This window comes from Salmo salar, chromosome 11 (assembly GCF_965601325.2).
Source record: "Salmo salar chromosome 11, fSalSal1, whole genome shotgun sequence".
Classification (NCBI taxonomy): Eukaryota; Metazoa; Chordata; class Actinopteri; order Salmoniformes; family Salmonidae; genus Salmo; species Salmo salar.
In genome coordinates, this window is record NC_138301.1 from 66,304,515 (window position 1) to 66,330,595 (window position 26,081).

The window sequence follows — 26,081 nt, forward strand, 5'->3', positions numbered from 1 at the left end:
TTAGTAACTATGTTGTTAAACTCTCCACTCCAACATAACACAACCTTTAGTATCCATGTTGTTAAACTCTCCCCTCCAACATAACACAACCTTTAGTTACCATGTTGTTAAACTCTCCCCTCCAATATAACACAACCTTTAGTATCCATGTTAAACTCTCCCCTCCAACATAACACAACCTTTAGTATCCATGTTGTTAAACTCTCCATCTCCACTCCAACACAACACAACTTTTAGTAACCATGTTGTTAAACTCTCCATCTCCCCTCCAACATAACACAACCTTTAGTATCCATGTTGTTAAACTCTCCCCTCCAACATAACACAACCTTCAGTAACCATGTGTTTAAACTCTCCCCTCCAATATAACACAACCTTTAGTATCCATGTTGTTAAACTCTCCCCTCCAACATAACACAACCTTTAGAATCCATGTTGTTAAACTCTCCATCTCCACTCCAACACAACACAACTTTTAGTAACCATGTTGTTAAACTCTCCATCTCCCCTCCAACATAACACAACCTTTAGTATCCATGTTGTTAAACTCTCCCCTCCAACATAACACAACCTTCAGTAACCATGTGTTTAAACTCTCCCCTCCAATATAACACAACCTTTAGTATCCATGTTGTTAAACTCTCCCCTCCAACATAACACAACCTTTAGAATCCATGTTGTTAAACTCTCCATCTCCCCTCCAACATAACACAACCTTTAGTATCCATGTTGTTAAACTCTCCACTCCAACATAACACAACCTTTACTATCCATGCTGTTAAGCTCTCCACTCCAACATTACATAACCTTTAGTAACCATGTTGTTATACTCTCCATCTCCCCTCCAACATAACACAACCTTTAGTATCCATGTTGTTAAACTCTCCACTCCAACATAACACAACCTTTAGTATCCATGTTGTTAAACTCTCCATCTCCACTCCAACATAACACAACCTTTAGTATCCATGTTGTTAAACTCTCCATATCCAACATAACACAAATTTTAGTAACCATGTTGTTAAACTCTCCACTCCAACATAACACAACCTTTAGTATCCATGTTGTTAAACTCTCCCCTCCAACATAACACAACCTTTAGTTACCATGTTGTTAAACTCTCCCCTCCAATATAACACAACCTTTAGTATCCATGTTAAACTCTCCCCTCCAACATAACACAACCTTTAGTATCCATGTTGTTAAACTCTCCATCTCCACTCCAACACAACACAACTTTTAGTAACCATGTTGTTAAACTCTCCCCTCCAACATAACACAACCTTTGGTATCCATGTTGTTAATCTCTCTCCTCCATCATAACACAACCTGTAGTAACCATGTTGTTAAACTCTCCATCTCCACTCCAACATAACACAACCTTTAGTAACCATGTTGTTAACCTCTCCCCTCCAACATAACACAACCATTAGTATCCATGTTGTTAAACTCTCCATCTCCACTCCAACACAACACAACTTTTAGTAACCATGTTGTTAAACTCTCCCCTCCAACATAACACAACCTTTGGTATCCATGTTGTTAATCTCTCTCCTCCATCATAACACAACCTGTAGTAACCATGTTGTTAAACTCTCCATCTCCCCTCCAACATAACACAACCTTTAATATCCATGTTGTTACACTCTCCGCTCCAACATAACACAACCTTCAGTATCCATGTTGTTAAACTCTCCATCTCCCCTCCATCATAACACAACCTTTAGTAACCATGTTGTTAAACTCTCCATCTCCACTCCAACATACCACAACCTTTAGTACCCATGTTGTTAAACTCTCCCCTCCAACATAACACAACCTTTAGTAACTATGTTGTTAAACTCTCCACTCCAACATAACACAACCTTTAGTATCCATGTTGTTAAACTCTCCCCTCCAACATAACACAACCTTCAGTAAGCATGTGTTTAAACTCTCCCCTCCAACATAACACAACCTTTAGTAACCATGTTGTTAAACTCTCCCCTCCAGCATAACACAACCTTTAGTATCCATGTTGTTAAACTCTCCACTCCAACATAACACAACCTTTAGTTTCCATGTTGTTAAACTCTCCCCTCCAACATAACACAACCTTTAGTTACCATGTTGTTAAACTCTCCCCTCCAACAAAACACAACCTTTATTATCCATGTTGTTAAACTCTCCCCTCCAACATAACACAACCTTTAGTAACCATGTTGTTAAACACTCCATCTCCCCTCCAACATAACACAACCTTCAGTAAGCATGTGTTTAAACTCTCCCCTCCAACATAACACAACCTTTAGTAACCATGTTGTTAAACTCTCCCCTCCAGCATAACACAACCTTTAGTATCCATGTTGTTAAACTCTCCACTCCAACATAACACAACCTTTAGTTTCCATGTTGTTAAACTCTCCCCTCCAACATAACACAACCTTTAGTTACCATGTTGTTAAACTCTCCCCTCCAATATAACACAACCTTTAGTATACATGTTGTTAAACTCTCCCCTCAAACATAACACAACCTTTAGTAAGCATGTTGTTAAACTCTCCCATCCAACATAACACAACCTTTAGTATTCATGTTGTTAAACTCTCCATCTCCCCTCCAACATAACACAACCTTTAATATCCATGTTGTTACACTCTCCGCTCCAACATAACACAACCTTCAGTATCCATGTTGTTAAACTCTCCCCTCCAACATAACACAACCTTTAATATCCATGTTGTTACACTCTCCGCTCCAACATAACACAACCTTCAGTATCCATGTTGTTAAACTCTCCATCTCCCCTCTATCATAACACAACCTTTAGTAACCATGTTGTTAAACTCTCCATCTCCACTCCAACATACCACAACCTTTAGTACCCATGTTGTTAAACTCTCCCCTCCAACATAACACAACCTTTAGTAACTATGTTGTTAAACTCTCCACTCCAACATAACACAACCTTTAGTATCCATGTTGTTAAACTCTCCCCTCCAACATAACACAACCTTTAGTTACCATGTTGTTAAACTCTCCCCTCCAATATAACACAACCTTTAGTATCCATGTTAAACTCTCCCCTCCAACATAACACAACCTTTAGTATCCATGTTGTTAAACTCTCCATCTCCACTCCAACACAACACAACTTTTAGTAACCATGTTGTTAAACTCTCCATCTCCCCTCCAACATAACACAACCTTTAGTATCCATGTTGTTAAACTCTCCCCTCCAACATAACACAACCTTCAGTAACCATGTGTTTAAACTCTCCCCTCCAATATAACACAACCTTTAGTATCCATGTTGTTAAACTCTCCCCTCCAACATAACACAACCTTTAGAATCCATGTTGTTAAACTCTCCATCTCCACTCCAACACAACACAACTTTTAGTAACCATGTTGTTAAACTCTCCATCTCCCCTCCAACATAACACAACCTTTAGTATCCATGTTGTTAAACTCTCCCCTCCAACATAACACAACCTTCAGTAACCATGTGTTTAAACTCTCCCCTCCAATATAACACAACCTTTAGTATCCATGTTGTTAAACTCTCCCCTCCAACATAACACAACCTTTAGAATCCATGTTGTTAAACTCTCCATCTCCCCTCCAACATAACACAACCTTTAGTATCCATGTTGTTAAACTCTCCACTCCAACATAACACAACCTTTACTATCCATGCTGTTAAGCTCTCCACTCCAACATTACACAACCTTTAGTAACCATGTTGTTATACTCTCCATCTCCCCTCCAACATAACACAACCTTTAGTATCCATGTTGTTAAACTCTCCACTCCAACATAACACAACCTTTAGTATCCATGTTGTTAAACTCTCCATCTCCACTCCAACATAACACAACCTTTAGTATCCATGTTGTTAAACTCTCCATATCCAACATAACACAAATTTTAGTAACCATGTTGTTAAACTCTCCACTCCAACATAACACAACCTTTAGTATCCATGTTGTTAAACTCTCCCCTCCAACATAACACAACCTTTAGTTACCATGTTGTTAAACTCTCCCCTCCAATATAACACAACCTTTAGTATCCATGTTAAACTCTCCCCTCCAACATAACACAACCTTTAGTATCCATGTTGTTAAACTCTCCATCTCCACTCCAACACAACACAACTTTTAGTAACCATGTTGTTAAACTCTCCCCTCCAACATAACACAACCTTTGGTATCCATGTTGTTAATCTCTCTCCTCCATCATAACACAACCTGTAGTAACCATGTTGTTAAACTCTCCATCTCCACTCCAACATAACACAACCTTTAGTAACCATGTTGTTAAACTCTCAACCCTCCAATATAACACAACCTTAAGTATCCATGTTGTTAAACTCTCCCCTCCAACATAACACAACCATTAGTATCCATGTTGTTAAACTCTGCATCTCCACTCCAACACAACACAACTTTTAGTAACCATGTTGTTAAACTCTCCATCTCCCCTCCAACATAACACAACCTTTAGTATCCATGTTGTTAAACTCTCCATCTCCCCTCCAACATAACACAACCTTTAGTATCCATGTTGTTAAACTCTCCCCTCCAACATAACACAACCTTTAGAATCCATGTTGTTAAACTCTCCCCTCCAACGTAACACAACCTTAATTATCCATGTTGTTAAACTCTCCCCTCCAACATAACACAACCTTTAGTAACCATGTTGTTAAACTCTCCATCTCCCCTCCAACATAACACAACCTTTAGTAACCATGTTGTTAAACTCTCCCCTCCAACATAACACAACCTTTAGTAACCATGTTGTTAAACTCTTCATCTCCAACATAACACAACCTTTAGTAACCATGTTGTTAAACTCTCTATCTCCCCTCCATCATAACACAACCTTTAGTAACCATGTTGTTAAACTCTCCATCTCCACTCCAACATAGCACAACCTTTAGTAACCATGTTGTTAAACTCTCCCCTCCAACATAACACAACCTTTAGTATCCATGTTGTTAAACTCTCACCTCCAACATAACACAACCTTTAGTATCCATGTTGTTAAACTCTCCATCTCCACTCCAACACAACACAATTTTTAGTAACCATGTTGTTAAACTATCCATCTCCCCTCCAACATAACACAACCTTTAGTATCCATGTTGTTAAACTCTCCCCTCCCACATAACACAACCTTTTGTATCCATGTTGTTAAACTCTCCCTTCCAACATAACATAACCTTTAGTAACCATGTTGTTAAACTCTCCACTCCAACATAACACAACCTTTACTATCCATGCTGTTAAACTCTCCACTCCAACATAACACAACCTTTAGTATCCATGTTGTTAAACTCTCCCCTCCAACATAACACAACCTTTATTATCCATGTTGTTAAACTCTCCCCTCCAACATAACACAACCTTGAGTAACCATGTTGTTAAACTCTCCATCTCCCCTCCAACATAACACAACCTTTAGTAACCATGTTGTTAAACTCTCCCCTCCAACATAACACAACCTTTAGTAACCATGTTGTTAAACTCTCCGCTCCAACATAACACAACATTTAGTATCCATGTTTTTAAACTCTCCACTCCAACATAACACAACCTTTAGTATCCATGTTGTTAAACTCTCCACTCCAACATAACACAATCTTTAGTAACCATGATGTTAAACTCTCCCCTCCAACATAACACAACCTTTAGTATCCATGTTGTTAAACTCTCCCCTCCAACATAACACAACCTTTATTAACCATGTTGTTAAACTCTCCATCTCCAACATAATACAACCTTTAGTAACCATGTTGTTAAACTCTCCATCTCCCCTCCAACATAACACAACCTTTAGTATCCATGTTGTTATACTCTCCCCTCCATCATAACACAACCTTTAGTAACCATGTTGTTAAACTCTCCATCTCCACTCCAACATAACACAACCTTTAGTAACCATGTTGTTAAACTCTCCCCTCCAACATAACACAACCTTTAGTATCCATGTTGTTAAACTATCCATCTCCCCTCCAACATAACACAACCTTAAGTATCCATGTTGTTAAACTCTCCACTCCAACGTAACACAACCTTTACTATCCATGCTGTTAAGCTCTCCACTCCAACATTACACAACCTTTAGTAACCATGTTGTTATACTCTCCATCTCCCCTCCAACATAACACAACCTTTAGTATCCATGTTGTTAAACTCTCCACTCCAACATAACACAACCTTTAGTATCCATGTTGTTCAACTCTCCATCTCCACTCCAACATAACACAACCTTTAGTATCCATGTTGTTAAACTCTCCCCTCCAACATAACACAACCTTTAGTATCCATGTTGTTAAACTCTCCATCTCCACTCCAACACAACACAACTTTTAGTAACCATGTTGTTAAACTCTCCATCTCCCCTCCAACATAACACAACCTTTAGTATCCATGTTGTTAAACTCTCCACTCCAACATAACACAACCTTTACTATCCATGCTCTTAAGCTCTCCACTCCAACATTACAAAACCTTTAGTAACCATGTTGTTATACTCTCCATCTCCCCTCCAACATAACACAACCTTTAGTATCCATGTTGTTAAACTCTCCACTCCAACATAACACAACCTTTAGTATCCATGTTGTTAAACTCTCCATCTCCACTCCAACATAACACAACCTTTAGTATCCATGTTGTTAAACTCTCCATATCCAACATAACACAAATTTTAGTAACCATGTTGTTAAACTCTCCACTCCAACATAACACAACCTTTAGTATCCATGTTGTTAAACTCTCCCCTCCAACATAACACAACCTTTAGTTACCATGTTGTTAAACTCTCCCCTCCAATATAACACAACCTTTAGTATCCATGTTAAACTCTCCCCTCCAACATAACACAACCTTTTGTATCCATGTTGTTAAACTCTCCATCTCCACTCCAACACAACACAACTTTTAGTAACCATGTTGTTAAACTCTCCATCTCCCCTCCAACATAACACAACCTTTAGTATCCATGTTGTTAAACTCTCCCCTCCAACAAAACACAACCTTTATTATCCATGTTGTTAAACTCTCCCCTCCAACATAACACAACCTTTAGTAACCATGTTGTTAAACTCTCCATCTCCCCTCCAACATAACACAACCTTCAGTAACCATGTGTTTAAACTCTCCCCTCCAACATAACACAACCTTTAGTAACCATGTTGTTAAACTCTCCCCTCCAACATAACACAACCTTTAGTATCCATGTTGTTAAACTCTCCACTCCAACATAACACAACCTTTAGTTTCCATGTTGTTAAACTCTCCCCTCCAACATAACACAACCTTTAGTTACCATGTTGTTAAACTCTCCCCTCCAATATAACACAACCTTTAGTATACATGTTGTTAAACTCTCCCCTCAAACATAACACAACCTTTAGTAACCATGTTGTTAAACTCTCCCATCCAACATAACACAACCTTTAGTATTCATATTGTTAAACTCTCCATCTCCCCTCCAACATAACACAACCTTTAATATCCATGTTGTTAAACTCTCCGCTCCAAAATAACACAACCTTCAGTATCCATGTTGTTAAACTCTCCATCTCCACTCCAACATACCACAACCTTTAGTACCCATGTTGTTAAACTCTCCCCTCCAACATAACACAACCTTTAGTAACTATGTTGTTAAACTCTCCCCTCCAACATAACACAAACTTTAGTATCCATGTTGTTAAACTCTCCCCTCCAACATAACACAACCTTTAGTATCCATGTTGTTAAACTCTCCATCTCCACTCCAACACAACACAACTTTTAGTAAGCATGTTGTTAAACTCTCCATCTCCCCTCCAACATAACACAACCTTTAGTATCCATGTTGTTAAACTCTCCCTCCAATATAACACAACCTTTAGTACCCATGTTGTTAAACTCTCCCCTCCAACATAACACAACCTTTAGTAACCATGTTGTTAAACTCTCCATCTCAACTCCAACATAACACAACCTTCAGTAACCATGTGTTTAAACTCTCCCCTCCAACGTAACACAACCTTTAGTAACCATGTTGTTAAACTCTCCCCTCCAACATAACACAACCTTTAGTAACCATGTTGTTAAACTCTCCCCTCCAACATAACACAACCTTTAGTATCCATGTTGTTAAACTCTCCCCTCCAATATAACACAACCTTTAGTATCCATGTTGTTAAACTCTCCCCTCCAACATAACACAACCTTTAGAATCAATGTTGTTAAACTTTCCCCTCCAACATAACACAACCTTTATTATCAATGTTGTTAAACTCTCCCCTCCAACATAACACAACCTTTAGTAACCATGTTGTTAAACTCTCCATCTCCCCTCCAACATAACACGACCTTTAGTAACCATGTTGTTAAACTCTCCCCTCCAACATAACACAACCTTTAGTTACCATGTTGTTAAACTCTCCCCTCCAACATAACACAACCTTTAGTAACCATGTTGTTAAACTCTCCCCTCCAACATAACACAACCTTTAGTATCCATGTTGTTAAACTCTCCCCTCAAACATAACACAACCTTTAGTAACCATGTTGTTAAACTCTCCCATCCAACATAACACAACCTTTAGTATTCATGTTGTTAAACTCTCCATCTCCCCTCCAACATAACACAACCTTTAATATCCATGTTGTTAAACTCTCCGCTCCAACATAACACAACCTTTAGTATCCATGTTGTTAAACTCTCCGCTCCAACATAACACAACCTTCAGTATCCATGTTGTTAAACTCTCCATCTCCCCTCCATCATAACACAACCTTTAGTAACCATGTTGTTAAACTCTCCATCTCCACTCCAACATACCACAACCTTTAGTACCCATGTTGTTAAACTCTCCCCTCCAACATAACACAACCTTTAGTAACTATGTTGTTAAACTCTCCCCTCCAACATAACACAACCTTTAGTATCCATGTTGTTAAACTCTCCATCTCCACTCCAACACAACACAACTTTTAGTAACCATGTTGTTAAACTCTCCATCTCCCCTCCAACATAACACAACCTTTAGTATCCATGTTGTTAAACTCTCCCCTCCAACAAAACACAACCTTTATTATCCATGTTGTTAAACTCTCCCCTCCAACATAACACAACCTTTAGTAACCATGTTGTTAAACTCTCCATCTCCCCTCCAACATAACACAACCTTCAGTAACCATGTGTTTAAACTCTCCCCTCCAACGTAACACAACCTTTAGTAACCATGTTGTTAAATTCTCCCCTCCAACATAACACAACCTTTAGGATCCATGTTGTTAAACTCTCCCCCTCCAATATAACACAACCTTTAGTATCCATGTTGTTAAACTCTCCCCTCCAACATAACACAACCTTTAGAATCCATGTTGTTAAACTCTCCATCTCCACTCCAACATAACACAACCTTTAGTATCCATGTTGTTAAACTCTCCATATCCAACATAACACAAATTTTAGTAACCATGTTGTTAAACTCTCCACTCCAACATAACACAACCTTTAGTATCCATGTTGTTAAACTCTCCCCTCCAACATAACACAACCTTTAGTATCAATGTTGTTAAACTCTCCATCTCCCCTCCAACATAACACAACCTTTAGTATCCATGTTGTTAAACTCTCCATCTCCATTTCAACACAACACAACTTTTAGTAACCATGTTGTTAAACTCTCCATCTCCCCTCCAACATGACACAACCTTTAGTATCCATGTTGTTAAACTCTCCCCTCCAACAAAACACAACCTTTATTATCCATGTTGTTAAACTCTCCATCTCCACTCCAACATACCACAACCTTTAGTACCCATGTTGTTAAACTCTCCCCTCCAACATAACACAACCTTTAGTAACTATGTTGTTAAACTCTCCCCTCCAACATAACACAAACTTTAGTATCCATGTTGTTAAACTCTCCCCTCCAACATAACACAACCTTTAGTATCCATGTTGTTAAACTCTCCATCTCCACTCCAACACAACACAACTTTTAGTAAGCATGTTGTTAAACTCTCAATCTCCCCTCCAACATAACACAACCTTTAGTATCCATGTTGTTAAACTCTCCCCTCCAATATAACACAACCTTTAGTATCCATGTTGTTAAACTCTCCCCTCCAACATAACACAACCTTTAGTATCCATGTTGTTAAACTCTCCATCTCCACTCCAACACAACACAACTTTTAGTAACCATGTTGTTAAACTCTCCATCTCCCCTCCAACATAACACAACCTTTAGTATCCATGTTGTTAAACTCTCCCCTCCAACAAAACACAACCTTTATTATCCATGTTGTTAAACTCTCCCCTCCAACATAACACAACCTTTAGTAACCATGTTGTTAAACTCTCCATCTCCCCTCCAACATAACACAACCTTCAGTAACCATGTGTTTAAACTCTCCCCTCCAACGTAACACAACCTTTAGTAACCATGTTGTTAAACTCTCCCCTCCAACATAACACAACCTTTAGTATCCATGTTGTTAAACTCTCCCCTCCAATATAACACAACCTTTAGTATCCATGTTGTTAAACTCTCCCCTCCAACATAACACAACCTTTAGAATCCATGTTGTTAAACTCTCCATCTCCACTCCAACACAACACAATTTTTAGTAACCATGTTGTTAAACTATCCATCTCCCCTCCAACATAACACAACCTTTAGTATCCATGTTGTTAAACTCTCCCCTCCCACATAACACAACCTTTTGTATCCATGTTGTTAAACTCTCCCTTCCAACATAACATAACCTTTAGTAACCATGTTGTTAAACTCTCCACTCCAACATAACACAACCTTTACTATCCATGCTGTTAAACTCTCCACTCCAACATAACACAACCTTTAGTATCCATGTTGTTAAACTCTCCCCTCCAACATAACACAACCTTTATTATCCATGTTGTTAAACTCTCCCCTCCAACATAACACAACCTTGAGTAACCATGTTGTTAAACTCTCCATCTCCCCTCCAACATAACACAACCTTTAGTAACCATGTTGTTAAACTCTCCCCTCCAACATAACACAACCTTTAGTAACCATGTTGTTAAACTCTCCGCTCCAACATAACACAACATTTAGTATCCATGTTTTTAAACTCTCCACTCCAACATAACACAACCTTTAGTATCCATGTTGTTATACTCTCCCCTCCATCATAACACAACCTTTAGTAACCATGTTGTTAAACTCTCCATCTCCACTCCAACATAACACAACCTTTAGTAACCATGTTGTTAAACTCTCCCCTCCAACATAACACAACCTTTAGTATCCATGTTGTTAAACTATCCATCTCCCCTCCAACATAACACAACCTTAAGTATCCATGTTGTTAAACTCTCCACTCCAAAGTAACACAACCTTTACTATCCATGCTGTTAAGCTCTCCACTCCAACATTACACAACCTTTAGTAACCATGTTGTTATACTCTCCATCTCCCCTCCAACATAACACAACCTTTAGTATCCATGTTGTTAAACTCTCCACTCCAACATAACACAACCTTTAGTATCCATGTTGTTCAACTCTCCATCTCCACTCCAACATAACACAACCTTTAGTATCCATGTTGTTAAACTCTCCCCTCCAACATAACACAACCTTTAGTATCCATGTTGTTAAACTCTCCATCTCCACTCCAACACAACACAACTTTTAGTAACCATGTTGTTAAACTCTCCATCTCCCCTCCAACATAACACAACCTTTAGTATCCATGTTGTTAAACTCTCCACTCCAACATAACACAACCTTTACTATCCATGCTCTTAAGCTCTCCACTCCAACATTACAAAACCTTTAGTAACCATGTTGTTATACTCTCCATCTCCCCTCCAACATAACACAACCTTTAGTATCCATGTTGTTAAACTCTCCACTCCAACATAACACAACCTTTAGTATCCATGTTGTTAAACTCTCCATCTCCACTCCAACATAACACAACCTTTAGTATCCATGTTGTTAAACTCTCCATATCCAACATAACACAAATTTTAGTAACCATGTTGTTAAACTCTCCACTCCAACATAACACAACCTTTAGTATCCATGTTGTTAAACTCTCCCCTCCAACATAACACAACCTTTAGTTACCATGTTGTTAAACTCTCCCCTCCAATATAACACAACCTTTAGTATCCATGTTAAACTCTCCCCTCCAACATAACACAACCTTTTGTATCCATGTTGTTAAACTCTCCATCTCCACTCCAACACAACACAACTTTTAGTAACCATGTTGTTAAACTCTCCATCTCCCCTCCAACATAACACAACCTTTAGTATCCATGTTGTTAAACTCTCCCCTCCAACAAAACACAACCTTTATTATCCATGTTGTTAAACTCTCCCCTCCAACATAACACAACCTTTAGTAACCATGTTGTTAAACTCTCCATCTCCCCTCCAACATAACACAACCTTCAGTAACCATGTGTTTAAACTCTCCCCTCCAACATAACACAACCTTTAGTAACCATGTTGTTAAACTCTCCCCTCCAACATAACACAACCTTTAGTATCCATGTTGTTAAACTCTCCACTCCAACATAACACAACCTTTAGTTTCCATGTTGTTAAACTCTCCCATCCAACATAACACAACCTTTAGTATTCATGTTGTTAAACTCTCCATCTCCCATCCAACATAACACAACCTTTAATATCCATGTTGTTACACTCTCCGCTCCAACATAACACAACCTTCAGTATCCATGTTGTTAAACTCTCCATCTCCCCTCCATCATAACACAACCTTTAGTAACCATGTTGTTAAACTCTCCATCTCCACTCCAACATACCACAACCTTTAGTACCCATGTTGTTAAACTCTCCCCTCCAACATAACACAACCTTTAGTAACTATGTTGTTAAACTCTCCACTCCAACATAACACAACCTTTAGTATCCATGTTGTTAAACTCTCCCCTCCAACATAACACAACCTTCAGTAAGCATGTGTTTAAACTCTCCCCTCCAACATAACACAACCTTTAGTAACCATGTTGTTAAACTCTCCCCTCCAGCATAACACAACCTTTAGTATCCATGTTGTTAAACTCTCCACTCCAACATAACACAACCTTTAGTTTCCATGTTGTTAAACTCTCCCCTCCAACATAACACAACCTTTAGTTACCATGTTGTTAAACTCTCCCCTCCAACAAAACACAACCTTTATTATCCATGTTGTTAAACTCTCCCCTCCAACATAACACAACCTTTAGTAACCATGTTGTTAAACACTCCATCTCCCCTCCAACATAACACAACCTTCAGTAAGCATGTGTTTAAACTCTCCCCTCCAACATAACACAACCTTTAGTAACCATGTTGTTAAACTCTCCCCTCCAGCATAACACAACCTTTAGTGTCCATGTTGTTAAACTCTCCACTCCAACATAACACAACCTTTAGTTTCCATGTTGTTAAACTCTCCCCTCCAACATAACACAACCTTTAGTTACCATGTTGTTAAACTCTCCCCTCCAATATAACACAACCTTTAGTAACCATGTTGTTAAACTCTCCCCTCCAACATAACACAACCTTTAGTAACCATGTTGTTAAACTCTCCCATCCAACATAACACAACCTTTAGTAACCATGTTGTTAAACTCTCCATCTCCCCTCCAACATAACACATCCTTTAATATTCATGTTGTTACACTCTCCGCTCCAACATAACACAACCTTCAGTATCCATGTTGTTAAACTCTCCATCTCCCCTCCATCATAACACAACCTTTAGTAACCATGTTGTTAAACTCTCCATCTCCACTCCAACATACCACAACCTTTAGTACCCATGTTGTTAAACTCTCCCCTCCAACATAACACAACCTTTAGTAACTATGTTGTTAAACTCTCCACTCCAACATAACACAACCTTTAGTATCCATGTTGTTAAACTCTCCCCTCCAACATAACACAACCTTTAGTTACCATGTTGTTAAACTCTCCCCTCCAATATAACACAACCTTTAGTATCCATGTTAAACTCTCCCCTCCAACATAACACAACCTTTAGTATCCATGTTGTTAAACTCTCCATCTCCACTCCAACACAACACAACTTTTAGTAACCATGTTGTTAAACTCTCCATCTCCCCTCCAACATAACACAACCTTCAGAAACCATGTGTTTAAACTCTCCCCTCCAACGTAACACAACCTTTAGTAACCATGTTGTTAAACTCTCCCCTCCAACATAACACAACCTTTAGTATCCATGTTGTTAAACTTTCCCATCCAATATAACACAACCTTTAGTATCCATGTTGTTAAACTCTCCCCTTCAACATAACACAACCTTTAGAATCCATGTTGTTAAACTCTCCATCTTCACTCCAACACAACACAACTTTTAGTATCCATGATGTTAAACTCTCCATCTCCACTCCAACATAACATAACCTTTAGTATCCATGTTGTTAAACTCTCCCCTCCAACATAACACAACCTTTAGTATCCATGTTGTTAAACTCTCCCCTCCAACATAACACAACCTTTAGTTACCATGTTGTTAAACTCTCCCCTCCAACATAACACAACCTTCAGTAAGCATGTGTTTAAACTCTCCCCTCCAACATAACACAACCTTTAGTAACCATGTTGTTAAACTCTCCCCTCCAGCATAACACAACCTTTAGTATCAATGTTGTTAAACTCTCCACTCCAACATAACACAACCTTTAGTTTCCATGTTGTTAAACTCTCCCCTCCAACATAACACAACCTTTAGTTACCATGTTGTTAAACTCTCCCCTCCAACAAAACACAACCTTTATTATCCATGTTGTTAAACTCTCCCCTCCAACATAACACAACCTTTAGTAACCATGTTGTTAAACACTCCATCTCCCCTCCAACATAACACAACCTTCAGTAAGCATGTGTTTAAACTCTCCCCTCCAACATAACACAACCTTTAGTAACCATGTTGTTAAACTCTCCCCTCCAGCATAACACAACCTTTAGTATCCATGTTGTTAAAATCTCCACTCCAACATAACACAACCTTTAGTTTCCATGTTGTTAAACTCTCCCCTCCAACATAACACAACCTTTAGTTACCATGTTGTTAAACTCTCCCCTCCAATATAACACAACCTTTAGTATACATGTTGTTAAACTCTCCCCTCAAACATAACACAACCTTTAGTAACCATGTTGTTAAACTCTCCCATCCAACATAACACAACCTTTAGTATTCATGTTGTTAAACTCTCCATCTCCCATCCAACATAACACAACCTTTAATATCCATGTTGTTACACTCTCCGCTCCAACATAACACAACCTTCAGTATCCATGTTGTTAAACTCTCCATCTCCCCTCCATCATAACACAACCTTTAGTAACCATGTTGTTAAACTCTCCATCTCCACTCCAACATACCACAACCTTTAGTACCCATGTTGTTAAACTCTCCCCTCCAACATAACACAACCTTTAGTAACTATGTTGTTAAACTCTCCACTCCAACATAACACAACCTTTAGTATCCATGTTGTTAAACTCTCCCCTCCAACATAACACAACCTTCAGTAAGCATGTGTTTAAACTCTCCCCTCCAACATAACACAACCTTTAGTAACCATGTTGTTAAACTCTCCCCTCCAGCATAACACAACCTTTAGTATCCATGTTGTTAAACTCTCCACTCCAACATAACACAACCTTTAGTTTCCATGTTGTTAAACTCTCCCCTCCAACATAACACAACCTTTAGTTACCATGTTGTTAAACTCTCCCCTCCAACAAAACACAACCTTTATTATCCATGTTGTTAAACTCTCCCCTCCAACATAACACAACCTTTAGTAACCATGTTGTTAAACACTCCATCTCCCCTCCAACATAACACAACCTTCAGTAAGCATGTGTTTAAACTCTCCCCTCCAACATAACACAACCTTTAGTAACCATGTTGTTAAACTCTCCCCTCCAGCATAACACAACCTTTAGTGTCCATGTTGTTAAACTCTCCACTCCAACATAACACAACCTTTAGTTTCCATGTTGTTAAACTCTCCCCTCCAACATAACACAACCTTTAGTTACCATGTTGTTAAACTCTCCCCTCCAATATAACACAACCTTTAGTATACATGTTGTTAAACTCTCCCATCCAACATAACACAACCTTTAGTAACCATGTTGTTAAACTCTCCATCTCCCCTCCAACATAACACATCCTTTAATATTCATGTTGTTACACTCTCCGCTCCAACATAACACAACCTTCAGTATCCATGTTGTTAAACTCTCCATCTCCCCTCCATCATAACACAACCTTTAGTAACCATGTTGTTAAACTCTCCATCTCCACTCCAACATACCACAACCTTTAGTACCCATGTTGTTAAACTCTCCCCTCCAACATAACACAACCTTTAGTAACTATGTTGTTAAACTCTCCACTCCAACATAACACAACCTTTAGTATCCATGTTGTTAAACTCTCCCCTCCAACATAACACAACCTTTAGTTACCATGTTGTTAAACTCTCCCCTCCAATATAACACAACCTTTAGTATCCATGTTAAACTCTCCCCTCCAACATAACACAACCTTTAGTATCCATGTTGTTAAACTCTCCATCTCCACTCCAACACAACACAACTTTTAGTAACCATGTTGTTAAACTCTCCATCTCCCCTCCAACATAACACAACCTTCAGAAACCATGTGTTTAAACTCTCCCCTCCAACGTAACACAACCTTTAGTAACCATGTTGTTAAACTCTCCCCTCCAACATAACACAACCTTTAGTATCCATGTTGTTAAACTTTCCCATCCAATATAACACAACCTTTAGTATCCATGTTGTTAAACTCTCCCCTTCAACATAACACAACCTTTAGAATCCATGTTGTTAAACTCTCCATCTTCACTCCAACACAACACAACTTTTAGTATCCATGATGTTAAACTCTCCATCTCCACTCCAACATAACATAACCTTTAGTATCCATGTTGTTAAACTCTCCCCTCCAACATAACACAACCTTTAGTATCCATGTTGTTAAACTCTCCCCTCCAACATAACACAACCTTTAGTTACCATGTTGTTAAACTCTCCCCTCCAATATAACACAACCTTTAGTATCCATGTTGTTAAACTCTCCCCTCCAACATAACACAACCTTTAGTATCCATGTTGTTAAACTCTCCATCTCCACTCCAACACAACACAACTTTTAGTAACCATGTTGTTAAACTCTCCATCTCCCCTCCAACATAACACAACCTTTAGTATCCATGTTGTTAAACTCTCCACTCCAACATAACACAACCTTTACTATCCATGCTGTTAAGCTCTCCACTCCAACATTACACAGCCTTTAGTAACCATGTTGTTATACTCTCCATCTCCCCTCCAACATAACACAACCTTTAGTATCCATGTTGTTAAACTCTCCACTCCAACATAACACAACCTTTAGTATCCATGTTGTTAAACTCTCCATATCCAACATAACACAAATTTTAGTAACCATGTTGTTAAACTCTCCACTCCAACATAACACAACCTTTAGTATCCATGTTGTTAAACTCTCCCCTCCAACATAACACAACCTTTAGTTACCATGTTGTTAAACTCTCCCCTCCAATATAACACAACCTTTAGTATCCATGTTAAACTCTCCCCTCCAACAAAACACAACCTTTATTATCCATGTTGTTAAACTCTCCCCTCCAACATAACACAACCTTTAGTAACCATGTTGTTAAACACTCCATCTCCCCTCCAACATAACACAACCTTCAGTAAGCATGTGTTTAAACTCTCCCCTCCAACATAACACAACCTTTAGTAACCATGTTGTTAAACTCTCCCCTCCAGCATAACACAACCTTTAGTATCAATGTTGTTAAACTCTCCACTCCAACATAACACAACCTTTAGTTTCCATGTTGTTAAACTCTCCCCTCCAACATAACACAACCTTTAGTTACCATGTTGTTAAACTCTCCCCTCCAACAAAACACAACCTTTATTATCCATGTTGTTAAACTCTCCCCTCCAACATAACACAACCTTTAGTAACCATGTTGTTAAACACTCCATCTCCTCTCCAACAAAACACAACCTTTATTATCCATGTTGTTAAACTCTCCCCTCCAACATAACACAACCTTTAGTATCCATGTTGTTAAACTCTCCCATCCAACATAACACAACCTTTAGTATTCATGTTGTTAAACTCTCCATCTCCCATCCAACATAACACAACCTTTAATATCCATGTTGTTACACTCTCCGCTCCAACATAACACAACCTTCAGTATCCATGTTGTTAAACTCTCCATCTCCCCTCCATCATAACACAACCTTTAGTAACCATGTTGTTAAACTCTCCATCTCCACTCCAACATACCACAACCTTTAGTACCCATGTTGTTAAACTCTCCCCTCCAACATAACACAACCTTTAGTAACTATGTTGTTAAACTCTCCACTCCAACATAACACAACCTTTAGTATCCATGTTGTTAAACTCTCCCCTCCAACATAACACAACCTTCAGTAAGCATGTGTTTAAACTCTCCCCTCCAACATAACACAACCTTTAGTAACCATGTTGTTAAACTCTCCCCTCCATCATAACACAACCTTTAGTATCCATGTTGTTAAACTCTCCACTCCAACATAACACAACCTTTAGTTTCCATGTTGTTAAACTCTCCCCTCCAACATAACACAACCTTTAGTTACCATGTTGTTAAACTCTCCCCTCCAACAAAACACAACCTTTATTATCCATGTTGTTAAACTCTCCCCTCCAACATAACACAACCTTTAGTAACCATGTTGTTAAACACTCCATCTCCCCTCCAACATAACACAACCTTCAGTAAGCATGTGTTTAAACTCTCCCCTCCAACATAACACAACCTTTAGTAACCATGTTGTTAAACTCTCCCCTCCAGCATAACACAACCTTTAGTGTCCATGTTGTTAAACTCTCCACTCCAACATAACACAACCTTTAGTTTCCATGTTGTTAAACTCTCCCCTCCAACATAACACAACCTTTAGTTACCATGTTGTTAAACTCTCCCCTCCAATATAACACAACCTTTAGTATACATGTTGTTAAACTCTCCCCTCAAACATAACACAACCTTTAGTATCCATGTTGTTAAACTCTCCCCTCCATCATAACACAACCTTTAGTAACCATGTTGTTAAACTCTCCCATCCAACATAACACAACCTTTAGTATTCATGTTGTTAAACTCTCCATCTCCCCTCCAACATAACACAACCTTTAATATCCATGTTGTTACACTCTCCGCTCCAACATAACACAACCTTCAGTATCCATGTTGTTAAACTCTCCATCTCCCCTCCATCATAACACAACCTTTAGTAACCATGTTGTTAAACTCTCCATCTCCACTCCAACATACCACAACCTTTAGTACCCATGTTGTTAAACTCTCCCCTCCAACATAACACAACCTTTAGTAACTATGTTGTTAAACTCTCCACTCCAACATAACACAACCTTTAGTATCCATGTTGTTAAACTCTCCCCTCCAACATAACACAACCTTTAGTTACCATGTTGTTAAACTCTCCCCTCCAATATAACACAACCTTTAGTATCCATGTTAAACTCTCCCCTCCAACATAACACAACCTTTAGTATCCATGTTGTTAAACTCTCCATCTCCACTCCAACACAACACAACTTTTAGTAACCATGTTGTTAAACTCTCCATCTCCCCTCCAACATAACACAACCTTTAGTATCCATGTTGTTAAACTCTCCCCTCCAACATAACACAACCTTCAGTAACCATGTGTTTAAACTCTCCCCTCCAATATAACACAACCTTTAGTATCCATGTTGTTAAACTCTCCCCTCCAACATAACACAACCTTTAGAATCCATGTTGTTAAACTCTCCATCTCCACTCCAACACAACACAACTTTTAGTAACCATGTTGTTAAACTCTCCATCTCCCCTCCAACATAACACAACCTTTAGTATCCATGTTGTTAAACTCTCCCCTCCAACATAACACAACCTTCAGTAACCATGTGTTTAAACTCTCCCCTCCAATATAACACAACCTTTAGTATCCATGTTGTTAAACTCTCCCCTCCAACATAACACAACCTTTAGAATCCATGTTGTTAAACTCTCCATCTCCCCTCCAACATAACACAACCTTTAGTATCCATGTTGTTAAACTCTCCACTCCAACATAACACAACCTTTACTATCCATGCTGTTAAGCTCTCCACTCCAACATTACATAACCTTTAGTAACCATGTTGTTATACTCTCCATCTCCCCTCCAACATAACACAACCTTTAGTATCCATGTTGTTAAACTCTCCACTCCAACATAACACAACCTTTAGTATCCATGTTGTTAAACTCTCCATCTCCACTCCAACATAACACAACCTTTAGTATCCATGTTGTTAAACTCTCCATATCCAACATAACACAAATTTTAGTAACCATGTTGTTAAACTCTCCACTCCAACATAACACAACCTTTAGTATCCATGTTGTTAAACTCTCCCCTCCAACATAACACAACCTTTAGTTACCATGTTGTTAAACTCTCCCCTCCAATATAACACAACCTTTAGTATCCATGTTAAACTCTCCCCTCCAACATAACACAACCTTTAGTATCCATGTTGTTAAACTCTCCATCTCCACTCCAACACAACACAACTTTTAGTAACCATGTTGTTAAACTCTCCCCTCCAACATAACACAACCTTTGGTATCCATGTTGTTAATCTCTCTCCTCCATCATAACACAACCTGTAGTAACCATGTTGTTAAACTCTCCATCTCCACTCCAACATAACACAACCTTTAGTAACCATGTTGTTAACCTCTCCCCTCCAACATAACACAACCATTAGTATCCATGTTGTTAAACTCTCCATCTCCACTCCAACACAACACAACTTTTAGTAACCATGTTGTTAAACTCTCCCCTCCAACATAACACAACCTTTGGTATCCATGTTGTTAATCTCTCTCCTCCATCATAACACAACCTGTAGTAACCATGTTGTTAAACTCTCCATCTCCCCTCCAACATAACACAACCTTTAATATCCATGTTGTTACACTCTCCGCTCCAACATAACACAACCTTCAGTATCCATGTTGTTAAACTCTCCATCTCCCCTCCATCATAACACAACCTTTAGTAACCATGTTGTTAAACTCTCCATCTCCACTCCAACATACCACAACCTTTAGTACCCATGTTGTTAAACTCTCCCCTCCAACATAACACAACCTTTAGTAACTATGTTGTTAAACTCTCCACTCCAACATAACACAACCTTTAGTATCCATGTTGTTAAACTCTCCCCTCCAACATAACACAACCTTCAGTAAGCATGTGTTTAAACTCTCCCCTCCAACATAACACAACCTTTAGTAACCATGTTGTTAAACTCTCCCCTCCAGCATAACACAACCTTTAGTATCCATGTTGTTAAACTCTCCACTCCAACATAACACAACCTTTAGTTTCCATGTTGTTAAACTCTCCCCTCCAACATAACACAACCTTTAGTTACCATGTTGTTAAACTCTCCCCTCCAACAAAACACAACCTTTATTATCCATGTTGTTAAACTCTCCCCTCCAACATAACACAACCTTTAGTAACCATGTTGTTAAACACTCCATCTCCCCTCCAACATAACACAACCTTCAGTAAGCATGTGTTTAAACTCTCCCCTCCAACATAACACAACCTTTAGTAACCATGTTGTTAAACTCTCCCCTCCAGCATAACACAACCTTTAGTATCCATGTTGTTAAACTCTCCACTCCAACATAACACAACCTTTAGTTTCCATGTTGTTAAACTCTCCCCTCCAACATAACACAACCTTTAGTTACCATGTTGTTAAACTCTCCCCTCCAATATAACACAACCTTTAGTATACATGTTGTTAAACTCTCCCCTCAAACATAACACAACCTTTAGTAAGCATGTTGTTAAACTCTCCCATCCAACATAACACAACCTTTAGTATTCATGTTGTTAAACTCTCCATCTCCCCTCCAACATAACACAACCTTTAATATCCATGTTGTTACACTCTCCGCTCCAACATAACACAACCTTCAGTATCCATGTTGTTAAACTCTCCCCTCCAACATAACACAACCTTTAATATCCATGTTGTTACACTCTCCGCTCCAACATAACACAACCTTCAGTATCCATGTTGTTAAACTCTCCATCTCCCCTCTATCATAACACAACCTTTAGTAACCATGTTGTTAAACTCTCCATCTCCACTCCAACATACCACAACCTTTAGTACCCATGTTGTTAAACTCTCCCCTCCAACATAACACAACCTTTAGTAACTATGTTGTTAAACTCTCCACTCCAACATAACACAACCTTTAGTATCCATGTTGTTAAACTCTCCCCTCCAACATAACACAACCTTTAGTTACCATGTTGTTAAACTCTCCCCTCCAATATAACACAACCTTTAGTATCCATGTTAAACTCTCCCCTCCAACATAACACAACCTTTAGTATCCATGTTGTTAAACTCTCCATCTCCACTCCAACACAACACAACTTTTAGTAACCATGTTGTTAAACTCTCCATCTCCCCTCCAACATAACACAACCTTTAGTATCCATGTTGTTAAACTCTCCCCTCCAACATAACACAACCTTCAGTAACCATGTGTTTAAACTCTCCCCTCCAATATAACACAACCTTTAGTATCCATGTTGTTAAACTCTCCCCTCCAACATAACACAACCTTTAGAATCCATGTTGTTAAACTCTCCATCTCCACTCCAACACAACACAACTTTTAGTAACCATGTTGTTAAACTCTCCATCTCCCCTCCAACATAACACAACCTTTAGTATCCATGTTGTTAAACTCTCCCCTCCAACATAACACAACCTTCAGTAACCATGTGTTTAAACTCTCCCCTCCAATATAACACAACCTTCAGTATCCATGTTGTTAAACTCTCCCCTCCAACATAACACAACCTTTAGAATCCATGTTGTTAAACTCTCCATCTCCCCTCCAACATAACACAACCTTTAGTATCCATGTTGTTAAACTCTCCACTCCAACATAACACAACCTTTACTATCCATGCTGTTAAGCTCTCCACTCCAACATTACACAACCTTTAGTAACCATGTTGTTATACTCTCCATCTCCCCTCCAACATAACACAACCTTTAGTATCCATGTTGTTAAACTCTCCACTCCAACATAACACAACCTTTAGTATCCATGTTGTTAAACTCTCCATCTCCACTCCAACATAACACAACCTTTAGTATCCATGTTGTTAAACTCTCCATATCCAACATAACACAAATTTTAGTAACCATGTTGTTAAACTCTCCACTCCAACATAACACAACCTTTAGTATCCATGTTGTTAAACTCTCCCCTCCAACATAACACAACCTTTAGTTACCATGTTGTTAAACTCTCCCCTCCAATATAACACAACCTTTAGTATCCATGTTAAACTCTCCCCTCCAACATAACACAACCTTTAGTATCCATGTTGTTAAACTCTCCATCTCCACTCCAACACAACACAACTTTTAGTAACCATGTTGTTAAACTCTCCCCTCCAACATAACACAACCTTTGGTATCCATGTTGTTAATCTCTCTCCTCCATCATAACACAACCTGTAGTAACCATGTTGTTAAACTCTCCATCTCCACTCCAACATAACACAACCTTTAGTAACCATGTTGTTAAACTCTCAACCCTCCAATATAACACAACCTTAAGTATCCATGTTGTTAAACTCTCCCCTCCAACATAACACAACCATTAGTATCCATGTTGTTAAACTCTGCATCTCCACTCCAACACAACACAACTTTTAGTAACCATGTTGTTAAACTCTCCATCTCCCCTCCAACATAACACAACCTTTAGTATCCATGTTGTTAAACTCTCCATCTCCCCTCCAACATAACACAACCTTTAGTATCCATGTTGTTAAACTCTCCCCTCCAACATAACACAACCTTTAGAATCCATGTTGTTAAACTCTCCCCTCCAACGTAACACAACCTTAATTATCCATGTTGTTAAACTCTCCCCTCCAACATAACACAACCTTTAGTAACCATGTTGTTAAACTCTCCATCTCCCCTCCAACATAACACAACCTTTAGTAACCATGTTGTTAAACTCTCCCCTCCAACATAACACAACCTTTAGTAACCATGTTGTTAAACTCTTCATCTCCAACATAACACAACCTTTAGTAACCATGTTGTTAAACTCTCTATCTCCCCTCCATCATAACACAACCTTTAGTAACCATGTTGTTAAACTCTCCATCTCCACTCCAACATAGCACAACCTTTAGTAACCATGTTGTTAAACTCTCCCCTCCAACATAACACAACCTTTAGTATCCATGTTGTTAAACTCTCACCTCCAACATAACACAACCTTTAGTATCCATGTTGTTAAACTCTCCATCTCCACTCCAACACAACACAATTTTTAGTAACCATGTTGTTAAACTATCCATCTCCCCTCCAACATAACACAACCTTTAGTATCCATGTTGTTAAACTCTCCCCTCCCACATAACACAACCTTTTGTATCCATGTTGTTAAACTCTCCCTTCCAACATAACATAACCTTTAGTAACCATGTTGTTAAACTCTCCACTCCAACATAACACAACCTTTACTATCCATGCTGTTAAACTCTCCACTCCAACATAACACAACCTTTAGTATCCATGTTGTTAAACTCTCCCCTCCAACATAACACAACCTTTATTATCCATGTTGTTAAACTCTCCCCTCCAACATAACACAACCTTGAGTAACCATGTTGTTAAACTCTCCATCTCCCCTCCAACATAACACAACCTTTAGTAACCATGTTGTTAAACTCTCCCCTCCAACATAACACAACCTTTAGTAACCATGTTGTTAAACTCTCCGCTCCAACATAACACAACATTTAGTATCCATGTTTTTAAACTCTCCACTCCAACATAACACAACCTTTAGTATCCATGTTGTTAAACTCTCCACTCCAACATAACACAATCTTTAGTAACCATGATGTTAAACTCTCCCCTCCAACATAACACAACCTTTAGTATCCATGTTGTTAAACTCTCCCCTCCAACATAACACAACCTTTATTAACCATGTTGTTAAACTCTCCATCTCCAACATAATACAACCTTTAGTAACCATGTTGTTAAACTCTCCATCTCCCCTCCAACATAACACAACCTTTAGTATCCATGTTGTTATACTCTCCCCTCCATCATAACACAACCTTTAGTAACCATGTTGTTAAACTCTCCATCTCCACTCCAACATAACACAACCTTTAGTAACCATGTTGTTAAACTCTCCCCTCCAACATAACACAACCTTTAGTATCCATGTTGTTAAACTATCCATCTCCCCTCCAACATAACACAACCTTAAGTATCCATGTTGTTAAACTCTCCACTCCAACGTAACACAACCTTTACTATCCATGCTGTTAAGCTCTCCACTCCAACATTACACAACCTTTAGTAACCATGTTGTTATACTCTCCATCTCCCCTCCAACATAACACAACCTTTAGTATCCATGTTGTTAAACTCTCCACTCCAACATAACACAACCTTTAGTATCCATGTTGTTCAACTCTCCATCTCCACTCCAACATAACACAACCTTTAGTATCCATGTTGTTAAACTCTCCCCTCCAACATAACACAACCTTTAGTATCCATGTTGTTAAACTCTCCATCTCCACTCCAACACAACACAACTTTTAGTAACCATGTTGTTAAACTCTCCATCTCCCCTCCAACATAACACAACCTTTAGTATCCATGTTGTTAAACTCTCCACTCCAACATAACACAACCTTTACTATCCATGCTCTTAAGCTCTCCACTCCAACATTACAAAACCTTTAGTAACCATGTTGTTATACTCTCCATCTCCCCTCCAACATAACACAACCTTTAGTATCCATGTTGTTAAACT